Source organism: Lepisosteus platostomus, chromosome 18 (genome assembly GCF_059453375.1).
Source record: "Lepisosteus platostomus isolate fLepPlt1 chromosome 18, fLepPlt1.hap1, whole genome shotgun sequence".
Classification (NCBI taxonomy): Eukaryota; Metazoa; Chordata; class Actinopteri; order Semionotiformes; family Lepisosteidae; genus Lepisosteus; species Lepisosteus platostomus.
The window spans coordinates 13,736-37,098 of NC_142628.1; the positions used below are offsets into that span (position 1 = coordinate 13,736).

General features: G+C 41.4%; 1 long non-coding RNA gene across 3 annotated transcripts; it reads right to left on the reverse strand.

The window, feature by feature from the left end:
* Nucleotides 1-11,837: 11,837 nt before the first annotated feature.
* LOC148645388 (uncharacterized) lies at nucleotides 11,838-20,554 on the reverse strand. 3 transcript variants are annotated; one of them, XR_015928144.1, is made up of 7 exons: nucleotides 19,813-20,554; nucleotides 19,557-19,654; nucleotides 19,347-19,449; nucleotides 19,123-19,251; nucleotides 14,162-14,336; nucleotides 13,791-13,832; nucleotides 11,838-13,490 (listed from the first exon to the last, which is right to left on the reverse strand). It is a non-coding gene; the product is annotated as an uncharacterized LOC148645388 (long non-coding RNA). The 3 variants fall into 3 exon arrangements; XR_015928143.1 differs by having other exon boundaries at nucleotides 19,557-20,554; XR_015928142.1 differs by lacking the exons at nucleotides 19,123-19,251; nucleotides 19,347-19,449; nucleotides 19,557-19,654; nucleotides 19,813-20,554 and having other exon boundaries at nucleotides 14,162-15,011.
* Between the last annotated feature and the right edge of the window lie 2,809 nt (nucleotides 20,555-23,363).

Here is a 23,363-nt window from a genome sequence, read left to right on the forward strand (position 1 = left end):
TCACTTCTGGTGGCCCTCCCTCGAGACCAATGTCACCGACTGTTAAGGCTTGTTCCACTTGTGCCAGGATCAAGACACCTTGTCTCAGAAGAGCTGGTCTCCTTCAACCTCTCCCTATCCCCAAGCATCCCTGGTCTCACGTCGCCGTGGATTTCCTTGCTGATCTCCTGTTAAGTAAAGGCAAGTCTGTCATTCTTGTCGTTGTTGATAGATTTTCCAAAGCCGCCCAGTTTGTTCCCCTTACCTCGTTACCCACTGCCCAGAAGATGGCGGACATTTTCGTTCATCAGGTCTTCAGACTCCACGGCATACCGACTGATATAGTCTCTGGCAGAGGCCCTCAGTTTACGTTCCACTTTTGGAAAGCTTTCTGCAAGGCTCTAGGGACCTCCGACTCCCTCGCCACTGGCTATCATCCCGACGCTAACGGCCAGACCGAGCGTCTGAGCCAGGAGCTTTTAACCTACCTGCAAGCTTACGTTTCCCCATCCCAGGATGTCTGGAACTCTCTGCTACCTTGGGTCGAATACGCCCATAACTCCCTCTACTCCTCCTCCACCGGCGTCTCACCCTTCCTCTGCTCCTTGGGGTATCAACCCTCACTCCTCCTGAATAGCAGCCCCGACTGACTCGGATATTCCCTCCATCTGTCAATATACGTCTTCTCTCTTAAAACTCTGGAAAATGGTCCGGGCCTCACATCACTAAGAGGGCAGCCAACAAGCACAGAAGACCCTTTCCCAGGCTCCAAAGGGGACAGCTTGTCTGGTTATCAACCAAGAACATTCCATTACGCCAACCCTCTGTCAAGTTGGGACCCCATTTTGTCGTCCCTTTCTGGGTTGTTTCCAGGATCACCCCGGTTAGCTTTTGTCTTGCTCTCCCCCCTACCCTTCAAATCCACCCAACCTTCCACGTTTCTCTTCTTAAGCCTTATCACCGTCTCCCCTCTCTAGACCCCAACCTCGGCCGTCTCATCGATGGCACTTCCACCTTTACCGTCAATAAGATTCTGGATTCTCACTGGCACAGGGGGCAGTGCCAGTACCTAATAGACTGGGAAGGATACAGTCCCGAGGACAGATCGTGGATTCCAGAACGGGACATCCTGGATAAGTCCCTCATCAGGATCTTCCGTCAGTCTACGGCATCCAGAGCCGCCCGTGAGCGGGGGGGGGGGGTACTGTCACGAACCGCACTCCCGCATGCACCTCTCCCCATCAACACCTGCGCCCTAGTTGAGCAATTAGCACTGCTCACACCCTCTTTCCCATTTAAACCCTCGCTCACTGTTGAGACGTCTTAGCCTTTCTCTTGTGCATTTACCTTACTGAACTGACTTCTGGATACCGACCCCGTTTTGTCTTCAGCAACGTCTTCATTTTTGTCTCACAGCTTTTGGATTTGGATACCTCACAGACCTGACTACTGGATATCCGATTGCTCTGTCTCCGGCTTTGTCTTTGTTTCGGTCTCGCAGCTTTTTGATTTGGACACCGTACCGACCTAACTACTGGAAACCCGACCTAGCCTGCCCATTCGACCTCGTATTCTGTCTTTCGTCCTATGGATTTCTGGACACCTATTCTCTAAGCACCGCGTAAGGTCCTAAAACCTTCCCCCCCACCCCACACAAGTCCCTAGTGACTTCAGTGACATTTAGCCAGTTGTGGGTCAACTTCAACATCTGTCCAACTTTTTTTTGATCATTTAACTTGAGCTTCTTTAAAAAAAAACAGGAAAGGGTCCTCAGATTAAAATTAAGTATTACATTAGCTAGATTGAGTGAATGGCCTCCTGTTGTTCATAACCCTTTTAATGGTTTTAGATTCCAGGCACTATTGATAAGTAAACCACTACCCCACACTGCACAGCACAGCATAATAGCTATATTTGAAAACAGTAATGAAAAGTATATCTTTTCTCAGGATAACTCCCCTCACAAAGAAAGCCAAGTAACAGTTTCAATACTCCCAAAATGCAGTATGTCTTACAAAACTGTTAACTTTCAGAACCAATGTGAAACTGAAATAAGACACAGGAAACCCAGAAATTACTGGAAGCACTAACCCTAACCCTAACCATCCCAGTGTATTACCTGCAGTGTTCTCTTAAAAAAAAAAAAAAAAAAAAAAAACAGTTTCTCAACCCAAAGCAAGGTTGTATAAGTTAAGGGGGGCTGTCTGGTGTGTAAATGCTATTGAGTCATGAAGAAGACCCCCTATTCCAGTATTACCTGTAGTGTCATCTTCAAAAAAAAAAAAGTTTCACAACACAAAGCATGACTTGGAAAGTATAAAACACTACTTGCAGCATTGTGCAGCTGCTAATAAGCTGCCGAGTAACAATTTGAATTTTCCTGCTGTCAGCAGTATTGTGTATATAGTTGACCCTTACCTGAATGAAAACAGGACATAAATAAAGGGTTTCAGAAATCAAACAAAGCTTTGCTTACAGTCTGGGTAATTGGAGGCTGTGCTGTTCTGCTTCCTATGGTGATATAGGAGTTTTCCACAAAGCCGTATTGAGCAGTATTTCTCGCGTTGTGAATGTGTGTACACAGCGGCCCCCCCAGGTTCCAGTTAGTGCATAATTAGGCATTAATGAAAAACCAGAGGTTTTTAAAAAAGAATTAGCTCACCGATAGTTTTACCTGGAGGCTGTGAACACTTTCACAAGTCGTGGTCTTTAAAATGCATTTGTTTGAAGGCTTTCTGCACTTCCCTTCCAAAGATATGGACAGAAGAATAATCCAGCGTGGTAAAAAAAAAATGGCTTACAAATGACAGTGAAGGCTGTGAAAACAGTCACAATGTACTTTGTACACACAGCCAGTGTTTTCATAACTCAAGGTTTCGTGAAAAAGCTACAGGCATGCCAATGTAATCATTTTTTTTAATAACTTTTAGAAAGGTTAGCAGCAAGATGGGGGTTAGCCTGGGCTCAGCTGTTCAGGAAATGCCGTATAGAAACCTATGCCCTCAGTTAGCGGATGTGGGGCGACCTGGTGCTAGGTGGATTTCAGGACATCCAAATGTCAATGCTGAGTGAGTAGCAGAGCAGAAGCAGGAAATAAATAGGCTACACAACAAGACAAGAATAATCACAGGAAACTAGGAACAGGAGGAAAGTAGAGCGCCCTCTAGGTGTACTGGGCGTGACACCTATGCCCTCAGGCCACAGACGGAGCAGCAACCTGGTGCTAGGCGGGTCTCAAGATATCCGAGCATCAATGCTGAGCAAAGGAGAATAAGTTACCCAGAAATATATAGCCCCTGGGAGAGAGAGACACCAGAAGGAGAGCAAAGCACAGGAAACTAGGGACAAGACAGTAGGAGCATCCTGCAGAGGGCGTGACAGTACACCCCCCCCCCCCCTTCATGGGTAGCTACTAATGTCCATACAAATAAGTGAGCTTCACAGCACTGGGGAGAGGAAAAACCTCATTTAACTGAAAGGAAACCTCCAGGAGTCCACGGCTGAGAACTGCCCCCTCCTTCAGGTAAAAAAAAAAACCTTTATTGAGTAGAGGAAGGGGGGGCCGGACTGGGCTCCGAAGGAGCAACACAAAAAAAGGCAGAACAGACAAAATCAAACAACAAAAATAAACCCTAATGGAACAGGGGAACAATTAACACATAACGGCATGGAAACCCAGACCAGAGGTGGTGGGAGCTCAGAGCCAGGGAGACCAGAGTGCATGGGAGCCCACGACAAAGTTAAAACATGCAACAGGTGGGGCAACCTGGTGCTAGGCGGATTTCAGGACATCCAAACATCAATGCTGAGTGAGTAGCAGAGCAGAAGCAGGAAATAAATAGGCTACACAACAAGACAAGAATAATCACAGGGAACTAGGAACAGGAGGAAAGTAGAGCGCCCTCTAGGTGTACTGGGTGTGGCACCTATGCCCTCAGGCCACGGATGGAGCAGCGACCTGGTGCTAGGCGGGTCTCAAGATATCCGAGCATCAATGCTGAGCGAAGGAGAATAAGTTACCCAGAAATATATAGCCCCTGGGAGAGAGAGACACCAGAAGGAGAGCAAAGCACAGGAAACTAGGGACAAGACAGTAGGAGCACTCTGCAGAGGGCGTGACAGTACGCCCCCCCCCCCCCCTTAATGGGTGGCTCCTAAAGTCCATACAAATAAGTGAGCTGCATAGCACTTGGGGGAGGAAAAACCTCATTTAACATAAGGGAAACCTCCAGGAGTCCACAGCTGAGAGCTGCCCCCTCCTCCAGGGTATTAAAACTTTATTGGGTAGAGGAAGGGGGGGGGGGGTCAGGTAGAGCTCCGGAGACTTGCCAAAAAAAAAAAAAAAAGACAACAAGCACAAACCACAACAGAATTAAACCTGGGAGACCATAAAGAAGGGGAAACCAGGAAGTGAAAAATCAACACCAAGCAAAAAACATGTTCAACATTCCATCACTGATATCGGAATGAACAACCCAAGGAGAGCCAGGCAAGGAGCCTGATGCATAAAATATTTATGATAAAGGTGGGTTGTGTGCTTTTGTCCAACTGAGCAATCTTGCTTTCATCAAATATACCCTTTTTAATGTTGGATGATTAACATGCTGTAATACACAGTTTAAAGTCTAAAGAATATACAACTTAAATTCTTAATTGAATAAAGATTGTCCCTCAGCAGTGATCGGGATTCAAAACTGGCAATTTCTGGTGACAGCTCAAATGCTGGACATGCAAGGTTAAGCTTTATGAGCTCCACCTGGTGGTTTTACAAGGTGATTCCGGGTACTATTAACAATCTAATTTGCATACAGTCAACTGCAGTATGACACGAAATTGCGCGTTTTGATGCAACACGCCCACCGCGTTGTACCACAGCGTACCCAGCTCGTTTTGAATGGCTGCATCTGTACAAATCGAAACAAACCGACCCCCAAAACTAACACCTCCCTTCCTGCACAATACCCCTTGCTAAACTAATGTAATTGTGCACACTTCCAACAAGAAACAACAAACTGCCTCCACAATCATAGAGCAAATAAATGCTCCAATTTCAGTTCTACATTGTATTGCATGACTCTCAAAAAAATACAATACAAAGCAATAGAAATTCCAAAACATGAAAATTGCAAAGTTCCAACATAACACACAACCAAAACAGGCTATTCACATTGAAAATTAAAACTTTGACTTAATTCCAAAAGTCAAAAAGAACATAACCAGCTCATTCACCTAATAAACCATAACACCCATCAACATAAATTGTTAGTGTAACAAAGGGTATCATTAAATATCCAAATATATACAGGGCTTTACTTTCAATGACTCAAAAAGGTGTGAATGGTGCAATTAGCCAAAGAGCTTACCACCAGGAAAACAATTGTTCAAAACAAAGTTACTTCAGATATCATTCAGCCAAATCATAACAGAACATCTTCAATGTCCACTAGAACCAATAACATTATAGCCATTGAAAATAAGTGAAGCTCCAACTCTTCTCTGAATCCAACATGGCCTCATCATTCACAACCACCCTCACTGTAAATCAGCATACCTTACTCCACAAATTCAGAGTACTAATCTAAACAATGTTACCAAAAACATTCATATTAAAAAAAGCAAAATAGACTAATTTCCACATCAGCTAAAATGACAAAACTGAAAGCTCAAAACAACCATAAACATCTAAGCATGTTTCAAAATACTCATATTTAAGCATAAAACACCACATTCATCATTATCCAAAAAGCTCAGTGCAGCCAACCTGAACTTCCCATCAAAACAGTTTAGGTATACAACAAAAAGGAGTTACACACCACAAACATATCTCAATTTCCCCAACTCAACGCTTGCCTAAACACTGAACCGGATCTAAAATACTACCTATTTGCCAACTCAATTTACATTCTCTTACCTGCCACCTTTTTGAAAACAATCATCCAAGACTGTTATGTCCTATAGCCTTGACTGCTTACAAAAACCAATGAAAATTAACAAATTCAGGTCCAAACAGGTTTAAATCCTTTGAAATCCTACTACCCTTTGGAAAACCCATTTAAAAAGAACCTTATAGAACACAACCCATAGCTGAAAACATTTCAATTCAAAGAACATAACCCTCACAAGTATAAACATCAGATTTCAGAACACATTAAAATAAACTAAAGTAACTTTTCTTCCATATCTTCAGAAAAAAAAAACTCTAGTTTAAACTGATTATAGTACCATTAAACTCAACAAGTACCACAAACCTTCCCAAACCCACATTGCACAAATATTCTAAAACCCTTCAACCTACTTTAAATTACCCCCCCCCAAAAAAAAAGCATAAAAAACACCCACCTTTCTCAGTCTTTCGGCTAACACAGCTGCAAGCCAAGACCTTCTACCCTTACAGGAACCAGAAACAGACTGACTACTAGACCCAAGGCTGCGTTTTTAAAACCCTCATCATTAACTCAGAGGTGTGGCTAATTCACCAGGAACCTACCACAACATGTCCTCAAAATGGTCAATTTGCAAAGCCCTATTGTTCATAATGTGACACACACCTGTTTCCAATGACTAAACAAGTGTTAGCCAGCCCATCTACAGATCCAGCCATTCAAAATGCACCGGTGATAATGTGGGGGCTACTTAGAGGTTCAGGATCTGCTGGGTAACTTTTTTTTTTTTTTTTTTTACAAACACTTAGTTGTGGGACTGCACTACTTTGTGGAACATTTGGACAGTCTTTAGAAGACAGTCAAGTTTCAACTAAATATGTTACCTTTCCACCCATCACATACAAAAACCCTTCCCAAACTCACAGTACAAAAATATTCTAAACACCTTCAAAAACTTCAACTGTCAACAACTTCAACCTACAACCTTCTACAAATTACCACCCAAACCCAACAAACATCAAAACCACTCACCTTCCATAGCAGTCTTTGGGCTAACACAGCTGCAAGCCAGGAGCTCCTACCCATCCAGGAGCCAGAAGCAGACTGACTACTAGTCTCCAAGGCTGTGTTATTAAACCCCTCATCATTAACTCAAGAACCTATCATCAAGAACCTATCCCCACATGTCCTCAAAATGGTCAATTAGCAAAACCCTATTGTTCATAATGCGACACACCTGATTCAGATGACTAAACAAGTATTAGCCAGCCCATCTACAGATCCAGCCATTCAGAAGACACAGGTGATAATGCAGGAGTACTTAAAAGGTTCAGCATCTGCTAGGTGCTGCAACGTTTTACAAACACTCAGTTGTGGGACTGCACTTCTTTGTGGAATATTTGGACAGTCACCAGAAAACGCCTGAGTTTAAATCCAAGTCAAAGGTAAGGAACAAATCTTTGCCAGTTATAGAAATTGAATTGTATACTGTGTATGACAGCATGTTAAATATCAAAGTACTTAAAAGTAAGTAGATAGAATAAAAACAAGATTGCTTAGTTGGATATATACAAATAGTTTATTATTATACTGTAGGGTGTGAACATAATATGCATCTTTCAGGTTTACATCGACAAAGAGAAAATCCAAATATATAATTTTATAGCAGAAAGTAAAAATAAAACATAATATATAAATAATGTACACAACAGTATTCCACCTTCTTCATACATCTTTTTAGGCATCAAAATCTTTAAAATGGTAAATTACAGTGGGATATACAAAAGTTTAAACATGCTGCTTCTAACACTATAGTTTATATACATGTGAAATTATTTTTATCCTTTTCAAAGAATACATAGTAAATGCCACTTGCTGTTATAAATAATGGCATTGAATTAATACCACTTAATTATATTAATATGGAATCACGTAACTAAGCAGCCAAAAATATCTCAAATTGATGTTTTGGAAACATCTGGACTTTTAACTTTTAAAACTTTTTGTGTCCCTATAGAGGTAAAGGACAATAGATAATAACACTTTATTGGCCATATATATTTTTATGATATTAGGAATTTGTCTTGAGACACATACAGGGAGAGAAGCTGGGGGTCAGACTGCAGGGTCAGCCATTTGTACAGCACCCCTGGAGCATTTGGGGTAAAGGGCCTCACTCAGGAGCCCAATGAAATAGGATTCCTGTGCCAGCTGTGGGATACAAACCAGCAACCGACCAGCCACTCTCAGATCCTTAGCCATAGAGCCACCACACCACAGAAAATGGGATTTCATGGCCCATGCAGGAACTGAACCCACAACCTTGAGCTCATTAATACCATACTCTAACCCATTGAGCTATCCAGCACCCGACAGCACACCTCATAATGTAGCGTGCTCTTCCTGTTTTTCATTCCTAAAGATTTTTTTACTATCTAGTTATATAAAAATCTTAATATACTATACATATTTACTATTTCATGTTTTTAAAAAGTAGACTTTATTTATTAGAAAAAAAGCTTCAGCCCTAAGCAGGAATTGAACCCAGATCTCCCAGGGGGTGAGAAGACCACTCAGCCAAACCCACTGCACCAACAGAGCACTTGGAACCTCTGCTGAAACAGACAGGTCAAACTGTTCCAAAAGTAATCGGGACTGAATGAGTCACAAAATAAACATTTACAAAGAAAACAGACTAAAGTTATACAATCAGTTACATAAATCTTTAATATTTTGATCCATTAATGTGATTACTAATTTCTTTTACTACATATTTCCATTTCATAATCCCAAGAGGAAAGTGTGGTGGCTCTGTGGCTAAGGATCTGCACCTGTGGATGGAAGGTTGCTGGTTCAAATCCCACAGCTTTTTCTCCATTGGGCCCCTAAGCAAGGCCAATTGCTCCAGGGGTGCTGTATAATGGCCCCAGACCTCTCTGTATCTCATGGACAGCAAGTTTGGGTTGTGAAAAAGACAAATTCTTTTATAATTGTATATGGCTAGTAAATTAATCTTACCTCATTCGGTGGATTCTAAAAAGTACATGTATTTTACTGGAATAATGCAAGGATTCATAGAGAAGATTTATATGCTTTTTAAAAGAATCCATAATATTTTAATCTTAATAATGTTTTCAATTTAACATAGTCAGAAAGAGCACATCAAAACTTAACCACATAAAGTGAGTCTTTGATGCATAAAATGTTTGTAAAGTGCAATCCTTCTGTGTACTTTTTATTTAAGCTACCTCTATCAGTCTTAGACATTAAGTATAATGTTTATATTTCTAAATCAATATAATTTATGATGATATGATGTTCAAAGATTTATGCTCCTGTTATTTTTATGCTCAGCTACCAAAATTACCCTTTGGTTTTAAAATTCGATATTAAGATTCCATATTAACCAGGTTTAAACATGCACTTGAATGCCTACATCTGTATAAATCTCTTGATCAAAAAACACAAAGAGGCTCAAAAGTGCAAACAATAATCATCAATGAATAGCTTCCCACATATGATTCAATCAGTCGCACTTTATTTAACCCCAAAATGAGAAATTCATTATCCATCTTCAAATGAATAGATGTATTATATGGAGTTTGTATAACTGTTGATTTAATTCAGCCAGCCACTATATACAGTTGTGAAGGTTTCACCCCTCACTGGACTTGGTTCATTCTGAGGGGGAGGAGCCAGCCCAGCTCAGAGGATAAAAGAGCAGACTTCCTGTGCCTCTGTTTTCATTCAAGAGTCCAGGAGCTGAGGAGAGTGGTAAGTGGTGAGTACTATTTACTTATTTTTGTAAATCTTTTTTTCTAACAAAGTTTATTTTAGAAAAGGGGTACTTAGATTAAATACACTTGGCTCCTACTACAAACCTTTTGTTGAGCAAAGTATTTGTTATTTTATATTTATTAACCAAATCAACTACCTTTTTTGCAATAACCTACTCACACGTTAAAGTTTCTACTGACTTAATTGGTGGACACTTCCAAACAGGTCTATATAAATGAAGAGGATTTATTTCATAATGTGATAAATCATTAAAGGTTTTAAGAATAAAAGGTGTTAAAAACAAAACCACAAATTAAAGTGTCTCTTTAGCTAAACCATGCACTTACAATTCAAAACCTACAAAGTTGGCATTTTTATGGTTAACATGGTACTTGAAAAAACTGGGATATAATTAATGAAATAGATTATAATTGTAAAGGTCATTACACTCTGTACTGGACTGACCCAAATCACACTAACCTCTGGGATTGGAGAAAAAGACCCCTAAACTCTAGTAGAATACATTGAGCAGCTAAGCTACTGTACCAAAAGTAGAAGAGTAATAAATCAACAAAATCTTGATAACTACCAATCTCATATGGCATATATGAATACTGGAGTGGCATATTTTATAATAAACTCAGTATGTCACCATTGTGTTTTCATTAATGAAATGTAATTACATCTACAAGCAGTTAAACTTGAAGAGGCAGGATCTGGACAACCTGACCTTTTCACACTTTTTTGGGTTCTTCTAAAAATGAAGAAAAGGTTGCTTTAACTACCAACTCAAGTTTATGATGGGATAACTAATGTGAAACTTATTTATCCTATGAATGTTGCATACCATTGCTTTTTAAATGTCAATGTGCACATTCTTGCTTCTCTCCAAGCCATCATCATGGTTCCAAAGGACTCCTTCATGCAGGGCTCATGAAAATAAACACTCCTTACACATGGTACTTGTTACCAGTTTATTTTTCTACACATTACACTTTGTGGGACGACTGGAACAGAACCAGATTTGGGCTGCTCATGTAATTTTCTCTCCAGTTTGTGGCCGTCTCCGAGATGTGTTCTCTGCCACAGTCCAAGAACATGGAGGTAGGTTAATTGCATTCTGGCACAAGTAGATGAGGAAAGGAATGGCATTCCATCTGATCTTCATTGGTGCAGTGAGCAGTATGGTTAAACCACTGTAAATAGATTTATACTTCCTTGCTGGCAGAAATCATATAGTAACATCCACAACAGATCTATTGCAGAGACAGACCAAGCCCTCTATAAAAAAGACCTCACTAACCAAAAATCTAATTAGTTTAAAAGGATGAAAATTGTGTAACAATTACATTTGCTAGACTTTAAACCTAATGTATAAATAATTTTACTGCCACCACTGCTAGCAGCTGTCTCTGCCCTAAATGGCAACCTCTATACAACTCCATACAATTCTGAAAACTCCTTTCTTAAATCTATTATATTCTCTTGGTCTATTCTATAATGTAGTCTCAATCACTACAGTATGAAATGGATTCATCTTGGCATTACTTCCAGTAGACTTTTGTTCTTTTAAAGACATCAAATAATACATTAAGACATACAAATAGCTGCACCCAAATTCACTACACATACAGAAAACCTTGTATAATGGACAGCTTAAGTAAACTGCTTTTGGGACATTTTCACATGGAAGGGAATGGAAGACTTAATTGGTGTAATTTCAGTTGCACTGGAACTGCTTGTTTACTCTTAAATAAGTGTATCCATTGTGACTAATGGGAGGCACTGTAGAGAGCATCAGTAAAAAAAGTCAGCCACCCCAGACGGAAAAGTACCAGTATGACATTAGCAGCAACCACAAACAGTGGAAAAAATAAACCATAGTGCCAACATTACCTCCAGACTGGACTAACACTATTGAGCAGGGTGCATAAAGTAAAAAGCAAAACCTTACTACCCAAGATGCATGAGTTTGCCTACACATGGAGAAAGGCATAAAGGGACAAGCAAGGAGGAAATGAAACCTTACAAGGGTGCAATCCCCTCCAGGACTGTAGGAGTAAAAACTCCCTCTATAGGGGATGGTACTGCTAGTCACAGAGGGTGTCCAGTGTGCCCGTTACAACCCCAAGTTGTAACTTCTAGGATGGTTTTGGATGTTGGTGGGTTTCTGGTGAAAAACTTAGAAAGCATGACAAGTTTTGGTGCAAAAGATTTATTTAAAGTGACTGGTACATAAACAGGATAACATGGAACTAGAGCAGTGCCAAATAAAAGAAAAACAAAATGAGGCTGGCTAATAGTGAGAAAGCCAACCAAACAAAAACCCAAAACACTCAGGTCTTTGGCATCTGAAACCCTGGCTAACCTTAACTACCCCCAGCCAGCCATATAAAACAAAGGCACTTGCCCATCCTAAACTAGTGTTTCTAATACAAAGACCAATGTACCCGACAACTTCAACTACGTTCACTTCAATACACTAGGGAACTACAACCAAAAGCAAAAAACAAAAGATGACAAAACATACTACAAAAGAGCACAAAGGTTGATAACATGTTAGGACAAGGTAATTGCAAAAAAGTTCACACAAAAAAAAAATGAAGCCAAAGCTAGACAAAAAAAAACCCAAAGTAAAACATGAGAACTGAAGAAAACCAAAGCCGAGCCAATCACAACCAACGACACCTTCATTCTAAAAACCTCTACGTTACAAAGAAAATAAAGTACATTTTCATTTCTACACAACTGAACAAGGCACAAACCACCCAGGGGCAAAATCTAATAACTTTCATAAACCCAAACCATTAAAGTTTTGTGCTTTACATTGTCAATGCCCAAAAATATATACCAAAGCTTAGATGCCTAAAGAATGCTAATAAACATCCTCTACTTACATCAAATGTACCCAAAAAGTAGGACCTGAACCTCCCCAGTAGTAAAAAAAAAATTGTTAAACCAATCAATTAGGGAGCAAAATGTCCAAATAAAAACTACATGAAAAGCAGATCCAGTGGCACAATGTACTTAATATAATTAACAGCAACTTATGTTGATGGTGGTGGTACAAGAAAAAAAATTGGTACTTTATTAACATCCCATACAGACAAAAAGACATCCAATAGACGAGAACATTCTCTGGCAAAGTATTTACAAAGCCACAACATAAAACAAAAATCCTCTCCCATGACAAGAGCTTTCTGTGCAGGTACCAAAAAAAGAGCCACACTCCGGTAAACTTTTCCTAAATGAGTGGATGGGATTAGTTTTCCTTTTATTCATCCCTACTTAATAGGTTTAATTCACTTTTACTCTACAGCCAAGGCAAGATTTATCTACATGTGTGCACCCATGCAAATAAATCATTGCTTGACCTTAGCCTCTCAAACTCTTTTCAAAATGGCTAAGAATGTGCAAAGTAGCTACCAAGTTACAAAACTTGGAACTCTTTCTCGGTTTCTGCACCAAAAGTCACTGTCTCCTCCCTGCCAGGTGGCTCAGGTGCTGGAGTTACAAGCCAAGGTCCTAACAGCCATTACAAGGCTGGTGTGCAGAGATTCACTCAGAGCTTCACAGCTCCTGTTGGACCATCAACAGCACCTGAACCTCTTTCCAGCCCACAATTAACCCAAAAAAGACCCCCCCCCCCCCTCATTTTTTTTGCCTGTCATTAGAAACTTCTACAGCAGCTTTAATGATCCTCCGATGTGCCCATTGGCTTCTGGGATGGGAACAGATTCATCAAGATCTTCGCAGACAGAACCCACTACCCAGTCTGCGCATCTGGGCTCCAGTCCTGGTGAAGGTCTTCTTGGCAGCAAAGGCCTGGTCATCCCCCTGACAGCAAAGAACCTGAAGAAAAAAAAAACTAGACTGAGTCCTCTGCACTAGTCAGAAATAGTCCAGCCTACATTTCCACTTCAAACACCCAGTTTGACCTTAACTACTATAAATGTTCAGTACTACCTTTTCAGGACAAACCAACAAAACCACCCTAAAATGTGATAAAGCAAAAACAGAGTGCAGAACTCAAGTCCATTTCTAATACCTTGTTTAAAGCATTTAACATTCCCACACAAGTTCCCAAAAACAGCCAGTTAAACCTCTCCCTTCCCTCAACCTTGAGGAACTAAATTGTTCTTGAATACTTACCAAGGACATAAATCCACTTGCTTCTCCTCCTAGGTGTGCTAGCTTAAGACAAGACAATTAAAACAGTTAACATTCTCAAAAATTCAATTCCTCATTAAAAATGCAGGGTTTCAGATTCCTCCACATTCCTCTGATAACAGGATCTTTCATGTTCATTTAATGTGTAAAAAAGTTTAGGCAAGAAAAAAAGTTGTTTGTACTATACAACTCCCATGCACATGCCAACAGCTGCCTAACCAATATACTCAATTATCTAACTTGACATGCAAATCTCCACAACTGTACCTAAACAAAATCAACATATACCCAAAGTACTCAAATGAAACCCCCAAGTACCCAGTGTACTCAAAATGAGAACTTGTCTCACTCACCTGACTGGATCCTCTGATGCTGCCTTTAACTTGCAGTCTTCAGACAAGCACACCACTCTAGCAGACCTTCACTGAAAGACCCCAGAGACCAGCCCCATCTGTGCTCCACTCCTGGGCGATGAAAGGACCTCCCTCTGAAGCCCAAGCTTGCTCATCTCCTCTAGCAGCATAGAGCCTGAAATGAAGAGAAGGATTCAGACCAGGTCCTCTGCACTTCTTAGAAACAGTCAAGCCAGCATTTCCACTCCCAACATGAACACAATGCAGCACCTGTCCAGGACAAACCAACAAGAAAACACCCAGCAGAGAGCCAAGAAAAACCCCCTAGTCAAGGGTTCTTGGCACAGGATCCAGTGCAGTTCCTCCCCTGGGAGAAGAGCAGGTCCTGTGCCAACACCCATCAAGAGAACCTGGCTGACATGTGGTCTCCACAGAGCTGTAACCAGCAAGAAATCAAACTGAAGTTAGCAGCTGGTGTGCCAAGTCACCATTGTACTGCTCGGTATTTAAGTGATTTATTTACATGTGTGCACCCATGAAATAAAGTCGCATACAAAAGCACTGATTCCATCTTTTAGAGCCAGAATGACAGCCAGTCAAGTGCACATTAGTATACAAATACCTCAACCAAGCAGGGAGGAAAAATTACCCAGAAGAAAGTCAAAGAAACTACACCACTATGACTCTAGATGTTTAGCACATTAAAGCATAATGTGCTCTGCCAGAAGATAAACAAGAGCTTAACCAAACCAAAAGGAGCTTTTTACAAAACGTCTTACAAGCAAGGACAAAATTAAGTGTTTATATTTGATTTAGACTTGATTAGAGAAATGAAAGTTATTGGAAAGTGAAACTCACCAATCACTCCAGGGACAAGGTCCTCCTAGACTTCCTTTGCAACAGCTCCAAGATCCATAGGCATCCAAAAGAATCTAAAAATCTCACCCAGCATATAAGATGCTCATAGTTTACTTCCGTGACATTAACAGATTGGTGACTGGCTATGAAAGTTAACTGTTCAAACCAGTTACACAAGCAATAGAGAAAGAAAAATGTATCTAAAACCATCAAGCTTAGATTCCACTATCCTATAACCAAGGTAAAAGGGGATGACCAAGTCCATTAACATTTTTATTCATGTAGACCGAACATGTGGAAATAAAACCATATTCTATTAAAAGGCAGTACAGATTTCATACAAGTCAATCTCAAAACGTTTTACACCCAATTAAATAGTGGTTGATATTTGGGCTTTTTTAAGCACACTAAAATGTCTACCTAGGGCTGTGAATGTGACTTAAAAACCAAATTAAATTTTTGGTTTTACATAAAGAAATTCAGGGCACCCCAATAATCTTGAGATCCACAGGAAAACGAGACCAAAACACTGACCATGTTCAGTACTAAACGGCTGCAGCCTGGACTGAAAGGGTTTTAAAGCTTAAACATTCAGAACAAACTCAAAAGCACACCAGCAGCACTCAAAACCTAGTGATGGGCCACAACCAATGGATTTAAACCTTCCAGCCACTTCATGCATTCTACCATCAGGGTAGAATTACAGCCTGCACACATACAGATCAAACCAAGTCTTGCATTCCCCAATGAATAGAAACTCCTCAAAGTTCAGGTTTGACAACCACTTTGCACAAGTTGACACTTTTACAGCCACATCTCCTTTACATGACCTGCTGTACAAGATACTCTGGGCAAAACCATGCACCATTTTGTATAGTATACATCAGTACTACACTTATACACAGAATAATAAAACTTTATGTAGCAGTTAGTATCGTTTTAAAAAACATCTACAAGAAGAAAGTCCTCTAACAAAAGCATAAATATTATTGCAGCTCCCCCTTTTCACAAAGCACAGCACACATCCACTTCCAGACAGCTGGAAACTCATCCCTCCCCTTTCTGCACTAAAACGGACAGCATTACTTTCAGTGCTAAACTTTTGGTTTTAGGTATTTTAATCCTTACAATGAACCCCAGCAGCAATCCTAGTCTAAAGCGTACCACATCTGTAATTAACTCAGGTGCAGATTTAGACTTGATCCTCTGCACCTTTTAGAAACAGTCAAGCCAGCATTTCCACTTTCAACATTTTCACAGCAAACCTTGTTCAAGAGAAAACAAACAAAAACACCCTGAAGGGAGCAAAGAGGAAACCTCCTAGTCCACATGGGAGGGTTCAAGTACCGTTCCTGTGCCGACACCCATCAAGAGAACCTGGCTGACATGCCATCTCCTCAGAGCTGTAACCAGCCAGGAGTCTGCTGGTGTGCCAAGTCATTCTTGTACTGCAGTGCATCTAAAGAGATTTACTTCAAAAGTGCACCCATGAAATAAATTCAGGCTTTCAGAGCCAGAAAGACAGCCAGTGAAGTGAGACACTGCTTAACCAAGACAGACAAGCATTTCTAAGAAATAGACCAACAGCTCTACTAATTGTGCATTAAGCTTAAAGATGCTTAAATTGCCCACCAAAAATCACAAAACTAAGCCTCATAAACTGAAAAGACATTTAAACATTTTGTATAAACTAGCAAGACTTGTTTCCTAGTTCTAAAGGAGCCAGGAGCCTTAGTAATCAAGCTCTAGTTCTCCATTTCAGTTACAACTCTTGACTCATGTTTTCCACCAAAACTTAGCTAACATAGTATTAAAGACTCAGCAATACACCTAGATGGGTTTTCTGCCTTCAACATGGACAGAACTACAGAGTCTGGTAAATCCAGAGGTGGGGGAGTTTGCATTTTTATTAACACATGGTGCAACATCTTCCATCATGAAACACTGCTCACCCACTCTGGAATTTCTAATGATCAAATAACACCCCTTTTATCTGCTGAGGGAATTTAAAACTTATAGGTAGATATTTTGATCCCATGAGGGAAATTGCAGTGCAACAGCAGCTAAAGTAAACAGCATTGTAATGAATGATACAATACAATCCGTACAGTGAGAAGTGCACTAAGTAGAGTTACTCACAGTCCAGAACATACAAAGAATAAACCAAAACGGTACACCAAGTTGTATTGCACAAGTCCCTGGCATATCGCACGAAAACAGATGTAGCCGTTTACTGTTCAGACTGTTTATGACTGCCATCTACATCCACCCCCGACTAATGGCAAAGAAGTGCTAGAGGTACTGTACCCTGCAATAAGCAGGAATCTGCACATCCCGACAACCTTTATCATCTTGGGTGACTTAAGTCTTACAAATCTCAACCCCATTCTCCTGAAATACCAATCAGCAAGTCCCCCTCCCAACGAGAGGAGAAAACACTCTGGACCACGTTTGCACCAACATTCAGAATGCTTACAAGGCCATACCCCTCCCCCACTGTGGAAACAGACCACAATCACCATTTCTCCTCCCCACACACACAGACAGCTGCACAGGTGAGTGAAACCAGCAGTCAGGACAGTGAAAGTGTGCCCTGAAGGAGCTGAATCACTCCTGCAGGACTGTTTTGAAGGCACTGACTGAGGTGTTTTTAAAAGAGGCAGCCACACAGTATGTATCGACATACAGGAATATACATCAGTCACTAGCTACATCAAGACATGTGCTGGCTATGTGACAAAGGTAATAAGAGCGTTTCCTAAACAGAAACCATGGATGAACAGAGGTCTGCAACACTCAATCGGGCAATAAATCAGAACTGAAGTCAGCCAGTATCAATCTAAAGAAAGGTATTAAACATGCAAAAATCACACTCAAACAGGAACTGAAGTAACACTTCAGCACTATTGACCCAAGGCGCATGTGGCAAGGTATACAGGCCCTCACAGACTACAAAAAGGCAGAACATCTGTCCATGATGCCTCCCTGCCTAATGAGCTCAATGCCTTTTATGCTCAGTTTGAAGCCAGCAACACTTTTTATCCACATCTGGATAAAAAGAAAACATACACAGGATTACTATTCATCTACTTCAGCTCAGCTTTTAATACCATCATTCCAGAAACTAGTCAAGAAACTCAATGCACTGGGTCACGACACCACCCTCTGCAATGGGATTTGGGACTTTCCGACAGGCAGACCTCCAGCTGTCAAGCTTGGACACCGCACCTCCAGCACCAACTGAACACAGAAGTCCCCCAGGGTGTGCGCTTAATCCATTGTCCACCTGTCTGATTAAGAAAGTGCAACACAGCCTGAATTTCCCCAAGACGGTTGAAGGCGGCTGAGATATGTCCCCAGATTCTCACCAACTTTTACAGATGCACTACAGAAAGCACACAGGTTGCATCAGTGTAGTATGGCAACTGCAGTATTGCAGACCACAAAGCCCTACAGTGGGTGGTGAAAACTGCCCAGTCCATCACTGGGGTTACTCTCCCATCCAAGTCATTTATGATGGAGAGTGCTTGAGGAAAGCTCTAAGCAAAGACCCCACACACCCTAGCAAGAAGACTGCTTGAGCCTCTACCATCTGGAAACCAGTACTGGAGTATTTGGGCCCAGACAGTTTTTACCCATGCACTACACAACTATTAAACTTCCAGCCTCTCACCCATGAGCTGAACCCTCAATCAAATCTAAAACGCACACATTGAAATCTACCTCACTTGCCAAGAAGCTCACTCTCCATAAAATGTTTTATCCTTTATTTCATATAGTTGAAGTATGATCTTGCACATTGCCTATTTTCTTATACAAAAGTATTGTTTTGTACTGCTTAACATCCAAGAGCTAGCCAAATAGCATTTTGTTATACCATATACCTGTATATAAGTATAATGAAACTTGAACTCTACACTTCCCAAATCAAAGACAAGATGCAAAAGCTCACAACTCACCGCTGCAGTAGGGACAGTGTCCTGCATGACTACTGTACCTTTGCATGTGTTCCAACATCCTCAGGTGCCCAGCAGATTCACCAAGGGCAGCTTAAAACCCCTCCTTGCTTTCTAGTGTTCAACCTGCAGGACTTCAATACTCACAGGTCACACTCCCAGTATCCATTCAGACAGCCAAGTCTGTTCCATGGAAGCTCATTTCCAAACAAGACATCAGCACTGTCTGCATTCAGGTGGGCAGGGACTGGGGAGCACCCATCATGGCATTCCACTCTAAATCACAAACAATATTCCAGAGTCAATCATACCACTCAGCACAACTGTGGTCTAGCCTCATTGAGAGAGGCGGTTCTGTGAACATAACTGACCAAGATACCAACACTCTTCTCTTGAGACCAGGAGCTGAAAACTTCAAAAGCATCCTTTTTCCAGTGACAGTCCTCATCTGACAGCTGCCTCTCAGTGCACCAACTGCAAGGACAAAACAGGACTGTCCATTTTCCTCCTCCACACTACCACCATGCAGATGCAGTTTTAAAAGTGCCCCTCACACTGACCTGCATCTCCCCTCTACTTACTTTCAATTCCCCTTGTTCACGGAGAGGAGTCCAAGTCCACTTCCCCAAGCAGTAGCACTCCTTGCTCTTCACCAAGACAGCTATGGGAAAACTGCATCCTGTGGAAAAAAAAAGAATCAGACCCCCCCCCCCCCCCACAGTCATTTACATCGAAGCCAAAAAGATAAGGATAACCGATTAAGCAGAACATGATCTATACTAAAAATGCAAGATGGGTTAGGAGTAAACTAATCAGGCAGTGGGATAATTGGATTACTCAGTTTACTCCACTTCTGGCGATGAGAGGTCATCCATCTGGGAGCAAAAGCCTGGTCAACCCTTCTGGCAGCAGATAACCTAGTAGACAGATTCTGTTATGATCCTCTGCACTTAGAAACAGTAAGAACAATTACTCCCAGCTCCAGTTTTGTACTAAACGTCCAAAATGTTTGTTGCAGCATCTGTCCAAGATAAAACAGGAAAAACACCCTGCAGAGAGTGAAGAGAAAACCCCCAGTCAAGGGCTCTTGCCACAGGGGAGGGATCCAGTGCAGTTCCTCCCCTGTGAGGAGAGCAGTTCCTGTGCCAACACACATCGCGAGTACCTGGCTGATATGCTGTAACCAGCAAGGAGTCTACGGAGGAGGCTGTTGGTGTGCCAAATCACTATTTTACTGCTGTGCATCAAAACCAATTTACATGTGTGCACCCATGAAATAAATCCGATGCAAAGCAGTAATTGCCTTACAGAGCCAGTCAAGTGCACATTAGTATACAAATGCCTCAACCAAACAGGGAGGAAAAATTACCCAGAAGAAAGCCCAAAAAAGCTTCACTTCTAGAAACAGTTCAGCATGTTAAAGCGTGACGTTGTACACCAGAAGAGATCCAAGAGCTTAACATGTAGCCTACTCCAGAAGAAACTTTTCAGCTTCAGTAAACAGTTCTAACAAGCAAATACTAAAAGGTTATATAGCATCAAGTTTGAAATGGATAAGGTTAGACCGGAAAAGAGTGAAACTCACCTCTGCTCCAGGGACATGTCCTCTATTACACCACCCTTGCACCTGCTCCAAGATCCATGTGTATCTAGGAATTTCAAGGACTGCTTGCAGCACCTCTTCACTTTCTACTGTTCAAACCACACTTCATTGCTTACCAATGGGCATCAACCAGTCACAGCTGGTATCCAGTGAGCTTCCTCTGAGCAGGGTCCTCCAAGCCTGTCACTGCACTGTGCATTCAGCTGGCCAGGAACTGCAGAGCACTGATTGAACTATAATCAAATGCACAGATCTGCATCACTGCTGACCCATCTCAGGAAAAACAGCTACACTTGCACCTCCTCTACTTACCTTCAAACCCACCTATACCTAGGCCTCAAGAGTGCACCGATTAGAGTGAGAGCAAATAACATATCCACACCGAAGATGAGGGTTACAGCCCAAGCACGTCGTCAGGCAGTAGGATGATTGGTTTAACCACCACTCTTTCCACCTTATTCAGAGGCTCGGGACTTTCTGTAGATGAGAACTTGAAGCAGGTGGATCACCTCACCTTACTCAGGACAAAGCTAGCCTCCTCTCTTCTGAGCTGGACCATCATGCAGCATGGCATCATGGACACAGACACCACTAACATTGACAGTTCTCACCCTGGACTTCGATGCTGTTGCTTCACTTCCTTGAGAATAGCTTGGAAACTGGCTGAAACCAGAAATGAAAACTAGTCAAATCAGTTGCAAAAGCAAAAAAGTAGAAAATTTGAGACACCCAATTAAAAACCTCTAGCTTAACCAACTGAGCCTTATAACCAAGATACATGATTGTTACCAAATCCATTTAAAGTAGTTCACCACATAGATGTGCTGCACATTCAAGCACAACTTACCCATCATTAAAATCCAACCACCACTACCGAAAAACAGAACTGATTATGCAAAGCTGCATATCCAAATAAAATAGTAATTGAAATTCAATCTTTTTAAAGAGACCCTAAAAATGCATACCTAGTGCAGCAGAATTTTTGCCTTGAACTCAATTTGAGACGAGCCACTTCTGATTTTGCAAAAGTAACAAATTCAAAAACCGCAAGGATCCACAGCAGTATGAGATCAAAACACTATCCATCTTCAGTACCAAACCGCTACAGCCTTAACCAAGGTGAAAAGGCTTTAGAGCTTAAACAAATTAAACAATTGACACAAAAGTACATAGTACTTGAAACTGATTGATGGGGCACCACGTGGATTGAGGTCTTTGAGCTGCATCACACACTTGACCATCATGGAGAGAATACTTTGAACACATACCGATTAACCCATGGTCAAACTAAGCCTCATATTCCTCAATGACTAGAAACACCTTTAAAAAAAGCTTTCTAGAAGATCAGCAGAACCACTTAACCAAGTTTCACAGCCAGTTTTACACCAATAACAGGTTTGTGCTCATGGTTAAAGTACACATCCAGTATAAGAAAGTCCAACAGTCTTCATGTAGCTCTCTCCCTCACAAGGCACAGTACACAACCACTTCTAATCAGCTGGAAACTCACTCCCCTTTGTGCACTAAACCTCTGACAGGACTGTGCTGGACATTCACAGAATAGTCTCACTGGGTAATCAGGAAGACACCATACTCTTAGTTCCCCCTTTAATTTACTTAATTCACTTCTAAAATTTCAATGTAAGATTTAGTTACATGTGTGCACCCATGAAATAAATCTTACATACTGACAATTCTCTAATTTCCCAGTCATACCATAAACAATTTTGCCAAATCCTCCCCAGTGCTTGCACAACACTTTCAGTATTTGACTTCCGTCCCCTGATTAACCAGTACTTATGCTACAGTGACACTATCATTAAGGCTAAAAAAAACAAAGAACCCCAGCAGCTCCAGGCTACATCAGAGTCCCCTCTTACCTGGAACAAAGTCAACTTTGGCTCAATCAGCCAGGTGGCTCAGCTGCTCCTGGGAACAACCATCAAAAGGCTGATGTGTAGAGCAGCAGTCGGAAAAGAAAGCTGCTCAAGTGGTGTCAAGCCCACAGCTGCCCCACACAACCTCCCCAATCTACTCTTGAGTGGTAAGGAACTCACTGATCTGACTGGGTCTCAGACATGGTATTTCACTGTTGTTTGAAAACATCTCCAAGGAGTCTGCTGGTACTACAACTGCTTAAGCAAGAAACATCAAAACAAAAGCCTACAATAAAGAAACCCACAGTTCAACAGGAAGCTAAACTTGCCCAGTGAATCCCAAAACTAAGCCTAGTACAAAAGTGAAAAGGCATTGCATTTGGAATTTGCTAGCAAGACACCCACACCTGACTCCATATAAAGATGCTTTTAATCAAACACTATAGTTTGATATTTCAGTCATCTTTGATTTGGGAAAGTGTAGAGAACCAGTCACAAGGTGCAAAATGCCAAAACTCACCAATGATTAGACAATGTTCTGCACAACCTTCCCACGTGTTTAATACTCACAGAACACTCCCGATATCCTTTCGGACGGCCAATACTATTCAATGGAAGTGTCCATCAGCACTCTTTGCATTCAGGTGGACAGGGACTGGGGAGCACAAATCACAGCATTCGACCCTAAATCACAGAAACATTCCAGAGACCAAGACACTCTTCTCTTGAGACTAGGAGCATCTTGTCTTCAACCACTGCCACGTGCACCAACTGTAAAAGAAACAGAACTAACCACTCCCATCCTCCATACAGAGGGGACCAGGTTGTGCTGTGTAGGCTGCTCCCAACTTTAAAAGCTCTCCTCACACTGACCTGAATCTCTCCTTTTCTTACCTTCAGCTCACATT